At 42.2% G+C, this 21,215-nt stretch overlaps 1 protein-coding gene across 5 annotated transcripts in view; it reads left to right on the top strand.

The window, feature by feature from the left end:
- LOC110984014 (uncharacterized) overlaps positions 1 to 21,215 on the top strand; it is a 90,926-nt gene that overhangs the window by 31,077 nt on the left and 38,634 nt on the right. Inside the window, exons 2-4 of one of the 5 annotated variants that reach the window (XM_087131268.1) lie at positions 15,780 to 15,951; positions 16,074 to 16,157; positions 16,782 to 17,045. The exons of 2 other annotated variants lie outside the window; for them this stretch is intronic. The gene's annotated coding sequence lies outside the window, so the exon portion shown is untranslated. The remainder of the gene's footprint in view (positions 1 to 15,779; positions 15,952 to 16,073; positions 16,158 to 16,781; positions 17,046 to 21,215) is intronic. 2 more of the 5 variants (XM_087131267.1, XM_087131266.1) reach the window with 2 other exon arrangements.

Genomic DNA, 21,215 nt, shown 5'->3' with positions numbered 1-21,215 from the left:
CAATTATTGCTTTATAATGTGTTTCTCGACATTTTAATAGTCTGTTACGTCTTGTCTTCTCCTATTATGGAGAAATAGTTAATTGAAATAGTTAAGTTGTTCGAATGGGAACAAAACAGTTTGATGTGGAGACTCCGGATCTATAGATTCGATTACAAAATTGAAGCTCTCGTAAAGTGCTGTCCAGCAGTTTATATGTCTATTCAACGCAGACGGATCTGCATTAAACAGACATAAACCTCTCTGCAAAAGGCATCTGCTGTATTGTTTCTTAGTGAGCAGTGTCGTTGTAAGCCAATGGGATCTAATTGACACTGAACGACTGCTACCCAAGAATCACAACAGCAGGTAACATACAGTCTTATTTGCTTTTTCGTTCTAAGGTTTGCACACGTCTTCATTCAGTTGTTCATCGCAAAAATGTTTCGACTGTGCTGGTGTTGGAAACCTGTTTGTTGGGTCGTGATTAACCAGCAACCAATGTTTTGTTTGTCTTGGCCGCAAGCATTTGTTTGTCTTTACCCTAAAGACATTACCTTTGCCTATTCCGGACTTGTTTTTGCCTTGCTGGCCTTGTGTGCCTTTGCCGTTGATATAGAATGATTCATCAACCAATTGATGGGGCAGCGAATACAGCTCTCAAGGCCCAGGAGGCAGAGTTGATTGCGAACGAGCCTTTTAACCTTAGTAGTGATGGATCATTAGATAGCAAATCAAATAAACGAGCCGCTTTTGTTGCAGATAGGGCCGCATAAAAGGTCAAGTTCTGGTTCATGACATTTTCTCACCAAGCTCAGCATTAGACACAACTTTGAAAACCCAACCAAACCAAACAAAAAATAAAGGAAACAAAATCGTATACACATTGGCTACAGGTTCAAAATCAGAATTGGCGCCAACGCGAGAGTGTGATGTTGCCGCAGAACTGATGGCACGAATTTGCAACTGCCGGACAAATTAATCTTGATGCGAGTAGAATTTCGTAACAGATGTGCGGCAAACGTCCAGTTTTTGTTTCAACTCGCACTTTGCGTTTAGGAAGTTCACTTTACATGAACTCCACTAGTACTTGCGGTATTTTTTTTTATAAAAAGATGTGCTTTCGTTTCCAACGGCGTGATACCAAACCCTAAGATCTTGCAGACAGCTTGCCTAATAAATTAGGGGCAGCGGCAACGGGTCATGGCTATGACAAGGAACAACAAATGCCCCACTTGAAACTCAAAATAGAGATTCATTTATGATTAATTGCATTACTTGCTCGGTCTGTTGAGACAAATTATGTTTTTCGAGAATGATTAATCAGTAAGAAGGTAACCGTGCATGTCCCGTTACGTTCTTAAAATGCGGGAATAAGACTACAGTCTGAAAATCCCTTTTGACAAAACGCCAGCCTTCCATTGAAATTTTTAATGCATGATCAGTCGCGCTTTGGCAAGTAATAAATATACCAACAGCTAGATGGAAAAATATATTGCCTGTTAGTTGTGGGTTAGTCTATGTCCAAACAAGATATTTTTCAAAGCACAAGCTGCTGAATGGCACTTACACTTTTGAAACCGTTTCTTTGTCACTGGTTGACCTAATATGCCTGTTGCAATTTAAATGGTTTCGTTGTGATACATATCATGGTCTCTGCACTTCGAGCCGAGGGGCTTTGTTATTAGGTCGTGGGTTTGGCGTGAACTGGGTCGCAGAATACTGTCAATGCAAATCCACCACGCCAATTAATGTGCATGTACACGAATGCCTATAGGCATAGAGCGGCTGGTCCAAAGCAGACTTTGCCGTTCCTGCAGACGGTTTCCGAAGATTTTCCCGTATCCTTGCATATCCAATCAGACCGCTTTCTGGCATAAAGTTCATTGGGCTATAATACAGATATTAATATCTTACTTTCCAAAATAGTTACTTGTTTCACGGATGACTCTTCACAACACAGTGTTTCTTTTAAAGAAGTAGCCACCATACCCTGCCCTGATGGTTATCACTGTACATTCGAATATTTACTGTCGACAGGCATTGAAATGCCTCTTAAAATTAACTTAAGTTGAACTGCACAGTTACCGCCCTTTACCATTCCATATACGCCGGATACTCTCCGCGCCACATGTTCATTAGCATTCTCTTCCGCGGATCCAAGTTGGCTGCCAGAAACAGTCATGGGGGTTTTAATAATAAAGCATTAAATTCTAACCAGTCTTTCGTCTTAAACTGACACCATGAACCTCTACGAATCGTTTTGATGTAGCGTTTGTTCGTTGGTTCATGCATGAGGCCTACCTGGAACCGGTATTCTTTGATACGGCTGCTCACTGGGACGCCCCAATAGCAAGGAACGGACGCCGTAGCCATATGGCAACGGACATGGCTTTTTCAATGTACTCAGACATGCACGGCCAAAGAGATTACATTATTTTGACCTGCAGGAGTTGTGGTAATACCGCAAAATCGACGCTTCTGTAACTTGCACAGAATTAACTGCAGCATGGCGGTGCCTCAAAGATGGCGAACTACAAGGGATTGTGAAAGATAAGACGTAAGTAGAAAGTGCCCGTAGAAAACTGAAATCACTAGAAAATGTAGGCCCTAAAAGGTTTAGGCGAAATTGCAGCTCCTCCAAGAAAGCTGCGGTTTCAGGCAATCAAAGCTCCGAGGTCATAATTAGCCAATCTGACATTTGTACAATGAGTTAACAAATGCATGGTATCCACAGACCTGACGATCGCTATCATCCGCAGTGGATTTACACCCTCTCAGTGATTTATTCATATATGTCATCGGCAATGCCATCATGAAATTTCTACGTTAGAAATATACCTGGGCATGAAATAAAAAGAACTGTATTCAAGTAAAGACTGTGGACCGCTTGTAGCCAAGAAAGCTATTTGTGGTTGAAGCTAGCGCTTTTCCAGGAAGCGGGTATATTGACGTGAAGAGAATTACCAAAAATGACCAGTGGTGGCTGATCAGGTTTGATTGGTAACTCAACAGCCGGATCGTGGCATTTGAAAAACAGCCGGCGCTTTTGGTCTGGAGTGTACCTCTTTCCGGTGCATGCTTAGGCTGGCAGGAATTCTGGGGCCTGTTGATAAAAGATTTTGTAGAGTACAGAGTCGTTGCACCAATTTCCCTAACGGCAAGAATAATGACTGCGGGAGATGGACCTTTCCGGCAAATGTCCCAAGCCCTGGTGATAATGTTAAAGCCTCGGCTATCTTCGGAAAAATCACAGCTGACAAAAAAACTGTATTTTATGTGCACTCTAGGTTAACACCAAAATGATTGATGATTCTTTTAACAAATACTTTCTGCCTCGCCGGTGATTTTGTTATCTAGTCTGTAACTTAGCTAGCAAAGCACAGGCCTATACTAGATTTTGGATTGAGAGCGTATTGGATTATAATCATTTCTACACAAGCTAGAAGTGAAACCTAATGAAGTTAATTTATTCAACAAGCCAGCAGGAATCATAAAATATTATAAACATAATGTATTTGAAATTCTAACTTTCTAAAAAGTCTGTAACCTCTAAAAACTCTCACAATACTAATTGTAAAATTCATTTAAAAATCATAGAAATAAAAATTCCTAAATGAATAATAAGACAACGACCACAGCGTCGACGACTAGAAACATCAACAAGCTTAAACACAAATGGCCACAAGGCAAATAGGAATAATAAACAAACCGAACACTCCAAACAACCTGACACACAAAACGGATCGAAGGGGAAAATATTTAACACTAATGGACTCCACCCCGAGCAGAAAGCACCCCCTCATCGGTTGAAAAGAGCTGCTTTGGTCGGGAGTGTTCAATTTGTTGGTAGTGATGCGACTGTGACGCGTGCATTTTCTAGTTGTTCGTGACCCAGTGCAGTTCAGTTCTGACCAAAGAAGCTTCCGTTGCTAAGTAAATGGCGCGCACTCTCTCTCTTGGTCCAGTTCGAGGCCCATTGACATGGGATAAGAGCAACAGAAACCAATTGAAAACCAAGCAGAAGATAAAGTCATCTGTCAATAATATCTGTGCGAAAGTAATTTACCTTTGGAGCAACAAACACGTTGCAACTCCCCTGGAGCCGATTGTAGACACGAAAATATGGCAAACGACGGTTTAGTCGCGTCAACATGGCTCCAATGGAAATTGCAACATGTGGTTGGTGGCCGCTCGTTTCATGCTGAGCTACAGTTACAGTAGGGATTGGCATCTGTTTAAGGGTTTGTCTGCGGGCCTCATTCAGGTTCTGCTTCCGCTAGATGCTTCTGGTTACATTACTTATGAGGCGTTTTGTTTGTGTTTGGTTTCTCTTATTTTTGAGCTCGCTTAGGATACTTTTTCCAATAACTCTCTATTTTCTGACCACAGCTCTCAACTCGACCCTAGGGTGGGTGATTTCATTTCGACCATCCAGCTGGGTCCATTGATTTGCCTGACAAAGTGATACGCCTTATTGCCAACACGAGTGGTCACGTGGATCAATTTCGCCTGTCACCTCCGACAGTGATTAACTACTCTCGTTCTCGTCTGCGGGTAGCTCCCACTATCATTCGTGTCTTGTATTAAATCATTTTACCCCCGGATTGCCGGGGCATTGCATGAATTTAGAGGAAGAAACGTCAGCCAGCGCAGACAGTCGGGTGCAAGACGTGGCTCCTCCTTTATGGATGTTTTTGCCGAGGTCTCCCAATCCCCTGTCCATCTGATTTTAGTATACGTGCTTCTGCTAAATCACGAGTTCACAGTACGCAGACACGAATTCACCACAAGAATTCGGGGCAGCCATGAAATCGAAATGTACGCCCACCCATGCCAAGTAATTCTCCTAACAGAAACTGGATCTGTTTTCATGAACACGAATAGCCTTAGTTGCCTTGATAATTCTCCGATAGTGTAATGGCTTTTCAAAACTGTCTACAGCTGCACCGGCGTACGGCACCGGCGTACTAGAAAAAAACAACAACGAACTGAATGCGAATTTCGCAGCAAATGTGACCGCAATGCCATGCGAACTCACGCAGATAAGGCATTTAGAGATGAACTTTTGTAAACGTGAAAACAGAGTGCCACGGGTTCGTCAGAGCAATGCAATACAGTTACATGTTAATGAGGTGTTTCAAAACTTGCACTGAAAATTCCCTTTGTTCTTGTATGACATTTCGGTCAGAGCTCAATGTAAACGAGCATCTTTTACGCTCAAAATGATATATCTTTCTGTCTTCTAATCCGCCTTTGCTTTCTATTTTTCCCCACGGCCCTGGACTTGAATTACCATTGTAAGGCCTTATGTTGATAGAGCTGCAGTCACAAAAAAACTCCCTGAGTCGGCTAGAAAGCCCGTAGGAAAAATATATACATATATCTTAAAGAATGAAGGAAACAAAAGATGTCTGACTGATATGCTACGCTCTGACTCGTCTAAAGCGTTGCACTGAATTTCAAATTTATGGAGTAAGTTACATTTTCCAATGGGCGTTGCCACTACACCGTGATTACTAATGGCTTGGCGATGGATTGCAGCTTCCGGCAGCGGAAGCAGAAATATACGATCAGGAGATACACATGGCAGACCTCGTCAATCACAGGGCCAATCTCCGATGAAGGGCCCAGATGTCTGATTCCTGTCTGAAATGCCGCCGTGTCGATACGCGTCGGGCCGATTGATGGCATTCCCTCCTCCCCCACAGCACACTTAGTTCAAATCATGTGAATCTTTTCGAATGTACCACAGGGAATCGTACCATTGGTGTCTAAAATCAATAACTCACCACGGCCTGAATTTTTTTTCCTGTGAAGATTCAGTGGAATATCGCTTTGTGTCACTTCGTTTCCCTCACCTTTCCTTGTAAACTATCCAGGCGAACAGTGTTAAGGGCATTTCACCCTGAACGTATAGTTGCACCATCCCCCCCGTAGTATTTTTCATGAAATGCTATTGTACTTTATTGCAAATGAACGTTGTGTCACACAACTACAACACCTTTTCAGTCAGAAAGTCAAAGCACGTTTAAAACTTACAAATTCTCGACGATTTTGTGCAATTATTTTACTTCTTCTCTTCCAAACACCCTTTAAGTCATTTTATGATATGCTCCTGTCGCGAATAGTCATAAACAACAGCCTTCAGGCCAGTTAAAACTACAGGCAAATGTGCCAGCGAGGCGAATTTGACGGCACGCAAGATTTACAGCAAACTTTCGCTCGAATTAAACTCTGATCAGCTTTTGCGAATTCGTAATGCAAATAATTATTTGATCTGCACCACAAATTCGCGCTTGTGTTCACTTTGGTGTCAAGTATGTGAACCGGCTTATGCACACGCGTGGCACGTACTGCGCAAGGTGGCGCAGAACGCGATGGGCCACTGGCGAGGGACATTAAATCAACATTCATTCTTCTGTGACAGCCTGAACAAACGAGTTAGAAATTCTAACATGTTAAAATATCATAAATATCCGATGATTTTGTTCACAATGTTACACGTACCTCAATTTTTTAGCATCCTTCTAGCCATGTTGTGATATATGCCTCCGCAAGGCGATGTTTTATCACTCATTGTACACGGGTCACAAGACGGTCTCTCGACCAATAGGAAAAGCTAAGCTGTCTTTGGTATTATGAATGTAGCTTGTATGCTAATTCAGCGGTAAGGCATCAAGGAGGCCCGCCTTGGCCTAAGTATTAGCTTAAAGAACGCCAAGGCAACAAACACAAATGGAGTCAAAACGTAAGTCCAAGTGTACTTGTTTCCATGAATTTCCAAAGCTTACTTTACACTGGCTTTTGAGTTCACATTTAAGTTTCACAGGTGACTCCCACCTGACTTTGACAATTCCACCGTATAAATTACTGAAAGTCTGATGTCTTAACTCTAGATTACAAATTCCACATTCCAATCTCCCTGAACGCCAGGTCAGTACGCAACCGTGTGGACTCGGCCTTTCAAATTACTTCAGACACAGTGCAGTGAATAGTACATGCAGCAAAGATCGACATAAACCTCACATGAAACAGCTGTGGCACAACACGTATGTGCACTTACACCTTCAGAATCAAGATGGTAAAAATTCCCCTCGAAAACACTCCTTTAGCGACACACTATCAACCATGTATTCGCCCAGTGGGGTAGACCTTTGGGCAGTTTGTTACTAAGTCGCTGTCAAAAGCCAGCTGGGAGCATCCATTATGCACAAACCTATGCAAAACGTATAACATGTGTCAGCTCTACGGGGCCGATTCGGTGAAACATTTTAGTTAGATCGTGACGCAACTGCTGATCTGCTATGCCTGAGTGAAATGTCGGGTTTTGTGTGATAATTCAGATCACAAGATGCTCACACCATTGGTGTCCACAATGGAACGTCAGACTTCTCGTGCTCGCTGCATCACTGTCTCCGCAGGCAATTGTTTTCTGCAAGAGTTTGGGCAGTATGCCAGGTAATAAATACGTGACCTATAAAACACGCTTCCCTATATTAAAAACAGGTGATTTTGGATGCGCAGCGAGCTCTGTCTGCGCATGTGCGCTTAACATGCATTCACGTCACTGTGTAGAACACGTGTTAGCTTCAACACATTTCAAGTGATCTGATTGGACACAAGGGGGCAATTGTTACGTGGCCAACCGTGATTATTTGGGGATTCTAGTTAATTTTACACGTACGTAGCCAGGCTGCCCATAATTCCAGTGAGACAAGCAACCGCAATGATCTCGCTCTCCAGTGGGCTTGGTGTTATTGATATAAGTGTGAATCTCCAGTTGATACACACAGAAGAGCAATAACATATTTTAACGTATTAACCCATGACGAGTACCCACGTACACATTTCACAATGATTATTGGGTCCTGTTCCTTTGACGTCACACTCGTGATTCTCTTACATTTGGCTGCTGAAACTATGGTTTACCGACAGCATAAAAGCGAAAGAATAAGAATAATTAAAAAACTTTAAAAATCTCACGCAGCTATCAGAACACCAGACGATAATACACGTACTACTAAATACTAAATGGAAATACAACCCAATTTAAAATCAATGGACAAATGCTCCTTTTGAAAGAATTGGAAGTGAAATCGAAAACCAACCAAAAGGTGGTATTCATATTTCTGCATACTTTGGCTGCCAATACAAGTTGTAGGTAACTTGAAAGAGGTCTTTAGCTGTATATATATTTTTTTGTAATGCCACCTCAAGTCATAAAACGGAGACCCCTTTCGTAAATCAAACAGGTTTTTGTTGTAAAAACAGCACATGAAAAAGTTGGTTAGACTGAATGTTCCGAAAGTGTTAAATACTTTCATAGTGTACAGGCCGTGTGCATCACTTGTAGTTTTTGGATGAGGAAAACTTTGCTCCTGGAAGAAGGGAGTCTTGGAAAAAAGCAGAACTAAAAATACATGATTTATTGCCCCGACGCGTTTACGCCACTTTCTTTGATGGCTTATCCACCGGCTTATCCGGGGAGCGGATTATGGCTTAATATACGGAGGCACTCACGGGACGGTGATGAGGAATGTCTCTGTGAAGGCAGTGCCTCAAGCGCCCGTAGCCTCCGTTAAGATCGGAAAAACAGATACAGAGGTGTCCGTCACCGGCCCTCTTATCACGTTAGACGATCGGCCAAATAAACCCTCGCTGACAGCGTTAAAGTTAACCGCGAACGTCTGGCCACCCGAAAGATCCCTTCGGCGGTGTTACTTGGCAACGATATGCCCTTCATTGCGGCCTGCGGCGACAAACACTCACTTTCTTGGACCACTTGGCTCCCGCTGTAAAAATGAATTACATGAAGGGTAACCCAATGTTATATACTGCAGTCATGAAGGACACGTGGGTATTTTCAGATATCTAGTTTTCCAATATAATAATGAAACCTTACCTAGACATTGAGGTTTAAGATGAATGCGTCCTGTAACCTTAGAACTCCGATGTTGGAATAAAAAACAGACTTTTATTACATGCAGCTTTCCTCCAGCTATTTTTCCTGGAAAAGTGAATGCATTCGGTTTATCGTCTATTGCTGGTTCATAATCCAAGAAAATTGCAGCGATTTTGACGTCAAGAAACGCTCATATGAACATTTGCAGAGTTTGATATTTACGGAATTTGTGCAATTTTGTAGGATGAAAACTTGACGTCACCAATTCGCAGTTTAACCCACTTTACGCCTAGTGTAAACAGACCCTGTCTGCAAATACGAAACTAGTCCATATGGATGCGTATTTAACATTGTACAGCCGCATTGGGATTGAGCCCCGAGCTGAACCAAGCGAGGGAACAGTTTTCCCAATAACAGAGGCTCCTATGGTCGCACTTGCACTTCGCTGGTTCACAAAAGATTATGAAAATGCATGCATTACAGGCGTGTTGTTACCAGCAAAATGAACTCTCCCAACCAACATGGATCTTTTCCACCGATGAGGACGTGCTTCTGCTCAAGGTTCAGCAAGCGTAGATTTGCTGTAAGAATACACGATGCATCGTGCTCAGTTTGGTAGATTGCAATGTCTCTGAGATTGGGAATATAACTAGAAACACACATTACTTGTGCCAAAAAGTGGCAGATAATGACGATTCTCCAACCACTTTTTCTATGTCGCTTTATACAAGAAAAAGAGAATGACAAAAGCCATTAGGAAAACCGAATGCCGCTGAGGCAAGTTGCTATGTATTACCGAATGGAATCAATCAGCTCCCGGCACTTATTGAATGATGTTGCAGGTGATTATGAGGAGCAGCGCCACGGGCTTCTTGGTAACCCCGGTCTTTCAACCAAAGACACTTTTTTTTACAAATGGGGAAAACCTTCGTTCTTCTCTATCGTCCAAGAGTTACGAAATCCCCAATTAGAGTTTATCGTACAACTTCTATCTTAATGAACTGAGCGCTTCAATATATAAAATGGGCAATGCAACCCGACAGTGTTGAATGAATTGCTCAGTAGATGCGAGGTGCATTTTAAAAACGATGATGGTAAAAAGCTACCACAAGTAACGTGGTAGTTAGATTATTTCAAGTCAGGATATAACGAGAAAATTAACACACGACCTATCATATGAATGCAGGCGTCTGACTTGTTGATTCAGAAAGGTTACTGCCAACAGCAGGGCTTAGAACAAAATGCACTTGTGGAGTTAAGATTTAAATGGAACTGAATCTTTAAATGATTTATTTCGAGGGTATTCTACACAAAGTTTACGCCTGTTTTCAGCGTAATGTAGTGTACAGTTGACTACCTAATACCAGTTTCCTTGATTTTACGGACTAAGCTTCATTTGGATCATTAATTGATACTCATTGTTTTGAAATGGAAAACTGGAACCTTTGTTCATTGGGGAGATTTGGCAGAAATCTCCCCAAATAAAACTGTACGTATTTTAAATTCTAAAATGCCGTAAACAACGTGCAATGAAACTGATCCGGTAGCTAATCAATACGTAACTGAGAAAGCGGGGACAAAAGACGGAAGCTGTTTTCCTCGCCACAGCATTTCTAGTAGGCCGAGGGCCAGGTTTGTCCTGAGGTCCCTGTCTTCTTATAACATGACAGTGTAGGGATGCATTATAAATGAAACTCACCTTCAATGCCCATTGGTTCCAGCGAGAATGACCATGGTAACACAACAGATATCCGAAACAACCAGCCCAGGGCCTGAACACAGACTGTTCGTCGGGGCTATAATGACAACGCCCTGAGCAAGGCAGGAGTGGCGCCGAGTAATTGCAGCCTTCAGGCGCATGGCTGGATCTTCCAAGGACCGCCTGGTTGTGAGACACCGTCTTTGATGAAATTTAGCCGTTTGGGGAAATGATTCAGACTAGCCTATTGTTTTTTTTTACTTCATGAAAAAGCCCCCAAAATGTTCATGTAGGCCTAAATACCAAGAACAACTTGAAGAAAGCATTTTTTAAAATGTGCCACTCTTCAGTACAGTTGTAGCTTAATCTCTTGATCCGTGTCTATGACCGAGTCTAAAGCATGTGATTTGAGATCTAGTTGGATTTGACAGTCTGTTGCTAAAATAAATTAATGTCAGTGAACTCTTGGGTTCATCTATCCGCCTGGAGCAGATGTGCCCCCTTATCGATGGAAAAGAGCCACGGATGGGCGTGAGTGTTCATTTTGTTGGTATATCGATGAGACCACAACGCCTGCATTTCATAGTCGTTCGTGAACCAGCGAAGTTCAGTTCTGACCAAAGGAGCCTCCGTTGTTAACAAAATTGTGCCCGCTCTTGGCCCAGCTCGTGCCTCATTACGACTGTTGTCTAAGCTTGGAGGGATTTTATCATGGAATATAATTAGCACGCGCATGTTGAACCATCAACTTTGACACCGTGTACATCAAAGACATAAAAAATACAGACACTATCCCTCTATATCGTAATACGCTCTGACGAGACATACCGCTCTATTATATGATGCAAAGACATTTAGCAAGCTCTTCAATCCAGCTAGCGAGCCGGAGTCTTAGTATGTCACCGCATCAGGTGAAATAACATTAGCTCATGCAGTGACGGCGCCCGAAGCGAGGCTGAGGCTCAATAAGACACCGCGCAAATAATACCGTCTAAGCTTCCCGGTGGGTGCCGATTGGAAGATAGCAAATTAACCTCACATCTGCCTGCGACGGCCAGGTCCCAGTCAGTCGATGGCTGGTCCTGCGGCTGAACCCCAGGCTCACGGCTCACACCCGTCACTTAATACCACGGCCTGCTAGAGTTCCGTCCCCCCAGCTATCCGGCGGGTTAATCCGGAACGAAATCTGACCCAGTAAACTTAAAACCCCCATAGATTTTTCGTGTCCTCTGTTATTTGTATAAATCAGTTCTTTGGAGTTTAGTTGGGGATTTTTTTGGGCCAACCGTGTTCACCCCGAAGACAACGAACGTCCGAGGACCTGACTGGCATTTCCGATGCTGGTGCTATGTATTTTGTGAAATTCGCATTTCAACATTTCATTTTTAGGAACCAGGAGCAAGGGTTTGTTTCCTGGATAATATGAAATGAACACTTGGTCCTTCGTGATTGGTAGTTCAGTTCTTTTCATGTACCAATGTTCCTTCTTTGCGGCTCTAATAATCAAATCAATTAAGGGCCGAGTTGAGGTATTAAAATGTGTTTTTAACTTTTGCTTTTGTTTTTTAACGTTAAGTAACTGCGCGTTTTATAAGCCGTACCTTCTGACGTGGAGCATGGCATTAGCACGATATTTAAAACAACTTTCAAAAACTGTGTTAAAGGCATTGCAAATGGAACCCCCCAAAAAGAGTTACTCGTTAATAAGGCATTGCAAACCTTCAAATTTCGTTCAGAAAAGAAAATCAAAATTTGACAAATGCACCCATAAGACTAGAATTGTATGCGTGCCACTGATGGATCACGGGGAGGTTATCAAGCGTGTCTGTCATCAATCACCAGTTCTACTTCTGAAATTATGACGTCATTCGAACAGTGTGTATTTCCGTAGAATAGAATTCACACACATTCAGGATAACTTTCAAATTACCCCCATTACGGCCAATACTTTCCGCTCCCGCTGATTGGAGGTTTTGTTATTGTCCTAAGAGCAGGAGTTTCTTGCTGGTGTAAAAAAAAGTACGGGAAAGACACTTCGTCTGCCTTCAAACCACTGAAGTGAAAATAGTTATTTTGCTGATTTGAGCAAAAAGCCAGCCGTGCGACCACTTTCGTGATTGGTTCTGACTAGGACAACATGCATGGTTTGTGTACGAAATCCAGATATTCAATCAAGTCCAAACACGTGTGCACTTCTGGCAATAAACATTCGGGACCCGAGCTGAGTTTGTGATTGATGGAGTACCGAGGGACGTGGGTGCGATGCTAACCTGCATTGACAGGTTTTTCACCTGCAGTCTTCGAATGCAGCTGAAGACTGTTCAGGTAAAGGCTTCCATTTGTGTTATGTTGTTAGATGAGCACAGCGTGTTCTGGTATATGCTATCAGATTTTATACAGCAGTATTGAAGGTGACGAAGATTATGCTTGATTTCTTTTTGCTGGCTCTGTCACAGTTCTCAATCTAGTAAGACCTACATGGCGCATTAAAATATTCTGTGAAACTCTGGATCCGTTGAAATTAAATCATCGAAAAGTACTCTACAAACAGTCGCAACTGTAACTGGATAACATTTTTTGATGCTGTAGTTTTGAAACATAAGTTGAACACGTTATTTAAAGCATTAACATACTCAAAGGGTTTACTTCGGTTACAATCTTCTTTGCATCTATTTTATTCATTATTGCATGTAAAGTCAGTATAAATTGAGGGTTTATTTATTAAAGGGTTTCTACAGTAAGGTTTTGAAAGAGAAAGACTTTAAATCACTTTTGTATAATATTACTTATTGCAAATTTCTCAGGATTCCAGGTCAAAGGCCTCCTGGGCCTTTTGATTTATAAAGGCTAATGGTTTGCACATTCACGAACTACATGCAAGACGTCGTCTTTGGTGGAGTTACAGTGTAGCGGTCGCGTCAACGTCAAAAGGTTCTGGATTTTTTGCCTGTTGTGGTTTAGCAAGCTCTCTGTGTTCCTCTGTACTGTATTGGTACATTCGTTATACTAATCTGCAATCCTAATGCTACGTTGAACTTCGTTTTAAAATTTACACTTTCGCTAAGTCTTTCGAGCGTCTTTGCATCATTTATATCACAACTGCACTCAAAATGAGACTGCGCAAAAAGTTAGCAGGAGTTCTTAAGTACCATCCAAAAATCAATTGAACAAAAACTTGTTGAAGTATTTCCACATTCAGACGAAGGGATGAATCCCAAAGTGCAAACTTTTGTAAAATGTACCGTATTTCTCATATCAATTAAATCTGCCACTCATGGAAACTAATTATGCACTTTGTGGGATTTGCGGAAGACACAGGGAAATAATAAATATTTTGACACTGAACCTGAACTGGAAAAAAATTCCACAGAGTATTTAAGAATTAAATATTTATTATATTATTAAGTGATGATAAAAAATATCATGCACTCTGTGTCTTCCGCAAATCACACAAAGTGCATCACTGTAGTTTTCATGAGTGGCAGATTTAATTGGCATGCGAAATATGATACATTTTACAAAGGTTTGTACTTTAGGATTTATCCCTTCGTCTGACCGTGGGAATACTTCAATAAGTGTTGAAAAATTATAAACTTTGACCTTGCTTGCAAGTCAACTCATCAAAGTATATATTGTAAAAATTTAACCCCCCCCAGCACTGGACTACTAAAAAGACTCACGATCTTTGTGCATGCATTGGCAGCGAAGAAAAGAAAAATATGTAAATATGTTGGACTGTGGGATTATAGATTTAAATAACGTCACCCGATTATCGTGTCTGCGCTGACACAAACGCTAAATTACGGCCTCATTAACCTGCTAGCTGAGGCTTGCTATAACTCGAGTGCAACACTTATTGTGTCTCAAGATCGGGATTCTTTGTAAGAACTGTGTCGAGAAAGCTCTCGAACACCTTTACTTAATGAAAATGTTCTTCACTGAAATTAGTCCAAATGTAACCAGTAACACTCTAAACACGCCGATTTAGCGAATCGGCACAGCTGGGATTAACGCTGCTATTTTATACATTACTGCTTTTCGACGTCACGGTCGACATCCTATGCACATTATCCTGCAGTCGATCAGCCATCGTTGTCAACGACAACGCAGATGACAATGGGGAAAGCGACGACGATGACAAGGACGACGACCGCAGTAGCACCATCAACAAAATACATGAAGAACAAGAACAACTGTCACAAGAAAACCACACCCACAAGCACAGGATCAACAAGCTTAACTTACCACTTACTTAACATCACTAGCAGGTCCAACTGAAAGGGGGACACTGTATGCCCTATTCTCAAAACAATTCCAATTAAAAGGGGAAAATGATAGTTTACGATCCCAATACGATACAGTTCACCACCCTCTATAAACAAATAAAAGCATGTTTCCCTGACGCACTGTAATGAAAAAGAATCGCGCACCAAGAATTATGTTTTCTGCTTTTTTGTCAAATTGTTCCAATTCCTCAGTCTCTGTTGAAAGTGCAAGGAATGTAAAATTATTCATGACTTGAATCTGAATACTAATTACTCAATCAGTAGGTTAGGAAAAAGCTAAGCAAATAAGAAATAAAACAGACAAAATCAAAAACGTTATCATTCTTTGTTAGTTTACATCTTGCATTGGAATTTTGTCCTTTTCATGAAGACAAGGAAGAACTAGAAAGGAAATCCCTGTCCAGACAGAATTTCATCCGAAGCCAAACAGAAGCGTAAGTGAGCGGTAACCATGGCCCCAACTAATCGCATTTTCCATGGAAGAAAAATATTTGTCCAGGTTTCCTCTGCCCTTGCCTGTCCAAACCAATGGACTTCGGCTTGGGAACTTAACCGAGAGAGGCAGTTTTTCTTTCAGGGTTCCTTATTTTTTTGCTCGAACGATGCGTCCAATTTTAGGGTTTCCACCAGCTTGTCCCAGCGAGTCATCTCAGCTACGCTCAATTACCAGTGTGTTCTTGCACCTACGGGAACGGCCTGCGCTAAGAAATTTTATCACGCTTTCATTTATTCAGTTGTTAACGTACATAGTGGACAGCCCTACAGTGTTTGCAATGGCCAGTTGAACTGAAGCCGAAATTTGTCATGAAGTGTTTAACCGGTAGGCCTATAGTGAAGTCAAACAACGGTTATATTCACAAGCAGGGAAGAAAACTCTTCAACGCCTTCTTGTTTCATTGGTCGTGTGCAGGTTTTCCCAGGATTGGGATACGTGTTCGTTTCCAGTAGCTGTCGAAGGTGGAAGAACGAGGTTGGTTGGAGGGCACTGAGGCAGTTTGGCGGAAAAGAGCGAATAAAGGCCACGACATGCAGATTATGACAGATATCATGCTTCTCCGGTTGATGCGCTTGAGTGCTTAACTGTACGTGTCCCTGGTGAAAAGGGATAACCTTTTTGCTTGAAATGAGCAATAAAACATCCGTCTATTTTCCCATTAAGTTCGTAAAACAGCGTCTCCTAATTAGATTTTTTTGTGTGTTCCAGCTTCCTGACCTACCGACTCAAATACAACCCCATTGTCTACACTGCAAGGGCATCCGGAAAGGAGGCTGAACATTTGAATACACGGTAGGTTTGAGATTCCTGCACGGTCATCACGACGCAAGCCGTCAACAAGGATTTCTCGTACAAGAGCAAACAGTCACGCGATTGTCCTTGAGACGCCCTGCTACTAGCAAACTTGATTTACGCTCAGAGGATGGGCGGATCTCGGTTTATAAAAATACAGGAAAACAAACGGACGGGGGAGCCATGGCCTTGCATGTTCCATTGCACTGCAGTATTTCAATGAATTCAGTGAGTGATCATCTGGATCCACCTTCAAGGATCGCTTCTTTTCGTTGGCTTCTACGTGAAATTATACAAGGAATTACTTCGAAATAACACTTTTCTTAATGAAATTGGACGCTGAATGACACGGACCCTGAAAAATTACGGGGGAAATAGTATTTCTTTCTTAATTTTAATCAAATGCTTGCTGCTCTGCAACATGCGTTTACGTTCAATCGTTTCTGACCTTTTGTCACCATTGGAAAATAAATAGCATAAATAAATAGCACTTAATGTTTCATTTTTTTGTGAAGTTAAAACCCCGTGGAGATATCTAGAATTCCTGTGTTGGACGAGGGTCGGAACCCAAGACTTTGGCAACCTCTTTACCAATTTACTAATCTAAAAATGATTTTAACACAGGTCCTGTGGTTGAACACGTCATAAAGTCAAACCCTAGTACAGAACCGACCTGCAAGGAAGAAAGGGCACCACGATTGCGCGTGAACAGCAATCTTTAACCAACCTGTCATGCATCACACCTGAATCTTCCCACGGTGACCCTGTCTTGATTTGAAAACAGGCAGTAGGTGGGATAACAGTGTGAAATCGACTTTACTCGCGACTGGAGAAGAATTAGCTCCCTTGCTGTATGAAACCTACCCGTTTGCTCGGCAAGCAAAGAAGGTGAATAAGACTGCTCCAATTTGCTTACGTTAAGTCAACTGTCAGCAGAGTTTTTGTTACGAGACACATGCTTTATAACGTTTGCCTTCAAAAAAACCATTTGTTATGACTATAGCGAATTTTGTCAGGTAAAGGTGATCCATGCAGTTATCAGAATTTCCCGGATTCCATTTCGCTCCACGGGTCACCCACTATTCACCTACAGATCGAAATATTACTTCAGCTGAAGTCTCAAAGCGACAAGCTTAAAACAAATTGGCATGCTTCGATCGACGAGGTTCTCCCGCACCTGGATGTGGTAATGCGAAAAACACTTGAGAAATGCACTTAGACACTACCTGTGAAATGGACCTTACGTGAACATATCGATTACCGGCGCGTTATTACAGTCCTGCTGAAGCTTAATCTGGCCGGGTAATGACTTCTGCGGTATTTTCTTACAGGTATACGGCCCTTTTACAATGGGCTGTCAAAAGAATCACTCCGGTGACTGTTCTAAACCTGACACAAATATTCCTGACAGAGAAATACAGGTGCGATAGAAAATTCATGGTTTCGCTTCGAGGATGTTTAACCAGATTAGTGCCCGGTTTCATAAAGATGCTGAACAAAGATGCTTCTGAGCCAAATCATGCGCTATGGGGAGAAAAACCAGCTAGAAAACAGTCACACAACATTGTGTGAAATTTTGGCTGGTAATCTGTTTTTCTTGAGTAGATACTTTCCTTGCTATGCCAAGCTGCGCGCAAAACGGCAGTTTTCTGACATCGCGCGCCTGCCGGTTGTCACAAACGCCGTCGATACCGTTTTGTTATTGCCTTTTGTTCTTCTGTTAGGTAGTCGTAGAAAATCCAAACACTGGGCCACTACGCAGTTGGAAAATGCCCACTGTCCATCCAGTAAAGGCCGATTCATACTTGCTGTGTATTCACTGTGTACGCAGCGCGAAGGCCTATTATAAGGTGTCGGCAGTGCGTGAACGAAAGCGCAGTGTGTAATGAAAATGCGCACAGTTTGGGAAAATAATGGATAGTACGTACGCACCAAATGATAGTGCGTACGCACCAAATGATAGTGCGTACGCACCAAATGATAGTGCGTACGCACCAAATGTATGCGTACTCTGACAAAGTGAAGTTTTCAAACTTTTGTCTGATACGCAGACGCAGCCGAGACTTGAGAAAACATGAAAGTACTATGAACGTCAAACGCAGGGTTCACATCACGCGCTGCGTGTGTGCAAGCGCAGCGAGTATGAACCAGCCCTAAGCATCGCCTTCAGTGCATGCCTTCAACGAGGTCATTCGGGAACGTCAGTACGCGCGCGAGGTACCCTCCATCATCGCGGCCATAAATCCACATGTGGGCGTCTTCTCTCGGTTGACCTTACCTTTTTTGACATACCTTATACTGGCTAATTAACACGTACTCCTCGGCAATGCACTAATCTGCATGTATCGGTCGTGCACGTCATACGCTTGGGCATGCTCGTTGGACTTTTGAGCTCGCATGCAAGGCATTAATCACGAAGCTGTACCCCTTTGCAGCAAAAAGGGAACGAGTCTTAATGGATTCGTCTATTACGACAGCACCGTGCTAGTTGGGGTGGACTACGCCAACATTTTCAGAGATGGGGTCGAGGATTTTTGTCTTTTTTGGCCGACGCATTGTGTTAGGTTGAAATGAGGGCTTTGGACCCAATTTCTCCCATACCGTAGAACAAAGTAAACAGAAAACCGACACACAGAAAAACGAACCTCTCATTTTTTCGCCTCGGCATCTCCTTGTCCGTCCTGCTATGTCAATGGGGCCAGCGATTGCTCAGAAAAAAAAAATTAAATCCGAGGGAAGTTCATTTTACCACCTCGTGCTAGTTGCAAACTGCACGCTTCTCTCTGTATTCAACAATACTTCTTACACTTCCACTTTCGCCGGCACGCCCAGCTAGTTTACACCTCAGGGAATTGTCGTCAATCTTAAAGAGTGACAAGCAAAATGTCTTGTAAAATATAAAAACCCTCGCACCTAATGTGAAGCATAATTCGGAAGAAACGAGGCTTTGCTGTTATCCTCTTAAGGTACAGTAAGCCACTTGCCCTACTTCTTTCGCTCCCCGTTAAGCATTTTCGATGGAACTGGTGGACGAAATGCAATTTGTGTGTTATATAGGCTTTGATTTATCGTCACGCGAGGATAGTGCCGTTGAGACCACCATCTCCCTTAGAAATGCAGCTTATTAGATTGCAAACCGTTCTGTAATATATCAACACCAAGCTCCGCGAAGCAAATTATTTTGTAGGTTTTAAGGTTTCTTTTCTGTAGGTATCATAGGTCGTAAAAACGGCCAAGGCTGCAATGACTTCCACTTCTCTGTGAGGGATCGGAGGTGTGTTTATTCACAAACGCGTGTTCATTAACCAAAAATCATAGCATGAAATACACTTTTACCTGAAGTGTCTTGTCTATCACAAGTTCTCACTTGTCCTGACGTACGTTCAGTCACAAGTATAATAGAAGAGATGGAACTATGCAAAGTACTGCTTTTGCCATCGTTTATTTGAGCTTAGAACCAACACCCACGTCTTGATGGCTTGAGGGGGACATGCAATGTTCAGGAACGCGTGATTGACTTGACTACCAGAGTGCAGTATGAGCAAGCGCCGCAACGCAAGCATAGGTCTTGTGGACGCTGCTGTCAAGGATGCCTTACCATCATCCAGAAGACGTGTGAAGAAAAATTACCCGTGGATTGACGACGAACTGAAACATCTCATCATGAAAAAAACACAGGTCATGTGTAATCCAGCTTTTGAATGTTCACCATGCTTGGGCTTCCCTTCTGAATCAGTGAAGTCTGGTTTGGTTTATTTCACTTCTTAGTTAACATTGCAGGTAGATGAATAATGAAAATATATTAAGAGTAACAAGATCAACAATATTAGTATGATGTTAATTCATATACAATAAACGAAGGATGCTGGGAAAAAGCCGAGGCTTACGAAGTCCACCTAGGATAGATGTTGTCCAAAGTGTTTTATCGAAAGCCTCACCATTATTTGCCTACCAAACTTGCTGTAAGGTTCAACATTAGGGGTTGCCTTTTGAAACGGATTAAAGATTTTCTGGTCGGCCGTCAACAAAGGGTACGCTTTCTTGGGGAAGCATCTGAATGGGCCTGTGTCTCGTCAGGTGTTCCACAGGGGAGTGTACTTGGACCCCCAATCTCCAATCTATTCATTTTGTCTTATTTGCTGATGATGTCTTGATGTTCCACCCAATTAAACCTGATTCTGACGTTACTGTTCTACCACGTGACCTACACAAACCGTATGAGTGGAGTATTGACAATGGAATGACGTTTTAATGCTACCAAATCAAAGACGATGCAGGCTACTACTGTGTTTGCCTGCTTAAACTCTTGGTCGTTCTCAACTGTCAGTCACTGGTACTCGGTGTTACTTTGAGTTCCCTGTTTAAATGATCACGTTAAGAATGTCGTTTCCCATGAGAACAGAATGCTCGGACTAATTAAGTCTGTTGCTTTTAATTCTTCTCTTCCCGCCAAATTATGTTTGTATAAGAGCCTAGTTCTTCCCCTGTTGGAGTAAGTAGTACCTGTTTGGCTCCCTAGCACTAACATGCAGATAGAAGCTTTTGAGTGTGTTCAGAAGTGTGCGATCTGATTTATCCTAGGTCAACGAGTTGGTGAAATGTCATACTCTGATCGACTTAAGGCTTTGAAATGGTCTTCTTTAGCATGTCGCCGTAATTGTTTCACAATCTCATTTGTTGTCAAGTGCCTGTTTAATACAGTCCAGTGTGAATCGGTCAATAGGAACATCGCCGTTAACCACAGATATGATACTGCTTCAACGTTTAAATATGTTTCCAAAGATTTGGCCAGCCTTGCCAACAGAATTCCGCAATTCAGTAATTACTTGCTCCTTATCCTCTTTTTGGGGATCGCTGAAATACGAGGAGGCTGTTGCTGGGTTTAATGTACTCTAAAGTGTGCCGTTTTTAATTTTCTTATTCCTTTTTTCTCCACACTAATGTTTTTAGGTGTAATTGCACATGAATCTGTCCGTTATACTTACACATTTTTATCAATTTTAATTTGTTTTTTGTTCTCTATTCATATCACCATTTTTATCTTGCATTTCCCCTTTT

This window comes from Acanthaster planci, linkage group LG21 (genome assembly GCF_054643075.1).
Source record: "Acanthaster planci isolate LZ-2023a linkage group LG21, COTS_SCS, whole genome shotgun sequence".
Lineage (NCBI taxonomy): Eukaryota > Metazoa > Echinodermata > Asteroidea > Valvatida > Acanthasteridae > Acanthaster > Acanthaster planci.
The sequence above is the reverse complement of the archived record's forward strand: the minus strand, read 5'-3'. Positions and strand labels throughout refer to the sequence as shown.